At 35.2% G+C, this 1,357-nt stretch overlaps 1 protein-coding gene across 1 annotated transcript in view; it reads right to left on the bottom strand.

The window, feature by feature from the left end:
• The window catches only part of Ehbp1 (EH domain binding protein 1), a gene marked incomplete in the record, with an annotated part of 244,217 nt that overhangs the window by 33,231 nt on the left and 209,629 nt on the right, over positions 1 to 1,357 (bottom strand).

The raw sequence follows: 1,357 nt of genomic DNA, 5'->3' as shown, positions 1-1,357 counted from the left end.
ATTAATTCTAACCTAACAAGTAAACCGAACTCAGGCCCTATTTATTACTGAGACAAGGGTCTTCTTTTGTAGCCCAGGCTGGCCTCAAACTCACAGCAATCCTCTTGCCTTAGGTTTCCCAGTGCTGGGATTTCAACTATGGGCCATCATAGTTGGCTGCAAATCTTACAGGACACATATTTACTACGACCTTTGGCATTTTACAAATTCATGTTTTAACACTATAAATGCAATATACTTTATCTTTTTGAGACAAGGGTCTTCTTTTGTAGCCCAGGCTGGCCTCAAACTCACAGCAATCCTCTTGCCTTAGGTTTCCCAGTGCTGGGATTTCAACTATGGGCCATCATAGTTGGCTGCAAATCTTACAGGACACATATTTACTACGACCTTTGGCATTTTACAAATTCATGTTTTAACACTATAAATGCAATATACTTTATCTTTTAAGAAAAACTCCATTCTGAATGAAAATAAGAAATTTATTTTTTCTTAAAATAAATGTAACTTGTTTTTAGAACATAAAGCATCTCAGAATTACCAAACTGGCAAATAAACTCATAAATGCTTGAGGATACTGTTTTTATCAGTTCAATTTTTTTCTACTACTAGTTGTATAAATGAAGTGTAAGTGAGAAAACAGGCAAGCAAAAACAGAAAAATAAAATGTAAGAACGTATACAACTTAAAGTAAATGCATGCCATCAACTCCTTTCTATGTTTATAGCAACTGAGAGAGAAATTGACACAATTTTCATTCTATGTTTAGTTTTTCCTTTTTATGAAATACTTGTTCCAAGGATAGCAAGGAGTGGCAGGGTTGAATGATGGGCTTTTTCCTGACCCACTGACTGCAGAAGGACAGCTGTTTCATTCTGACTGACATTTATACACAAAGTACTGTTGAGTTCCTGAGCCAAAAGATGTTAAGATATCATCTCAGCTTCGTAAGCCATTGAGCAGACATACACACAAACTACTATTACACAGATTTTAAAAAGTGTAAGAGGCGAGAATAATTATGGGTTAGGGGATGATCCAGGAAAGCTTCCTGGAGGCAGTTTTAAAGAATTTAAGGACATGTCAGATTTATTCTTCTACACTACCATTATTTAGATCCTACTCTCAACTATAGAGAACAATTACAATTCACAGCTCAGGGACAGAATGCATGTCTAGTGTGCACCATGCTCGAAGTCCAATCTTTAACGCTGTAAATGAAAAAAATATATGAGAAAATTTAAAATAATTATGTGTAATTATATAAGTACCCCTAATCCCTGGGGCATAAGTTTCAAGACCTCCACATAATTGCCTAAAACAACTAACAGTGCTAAGTGACATATATATATATATA

Source organism: Nannospalax galili, unplaced genomic scaffold (genome assembly GCF_000622305.1).
Source record: "Nannospalax galili isolate Female #2095 unplaced genomic scaffold, S.galili_v1.0 scaffold805, whole genome shotgun sequence".
In the NCBI taxonomy this organism is placed as follows: Eukaryota; Metazoa; Chordata; class Mammalia; order Rodentia; family Spalacidae; genus Nannospalax; species Nannospalax galili.
The sequence above is the reverse complement of the archived record's forward strand: the minus strand, read 5'-3'. Positions and strand labels throughout refer to the sequence as shown.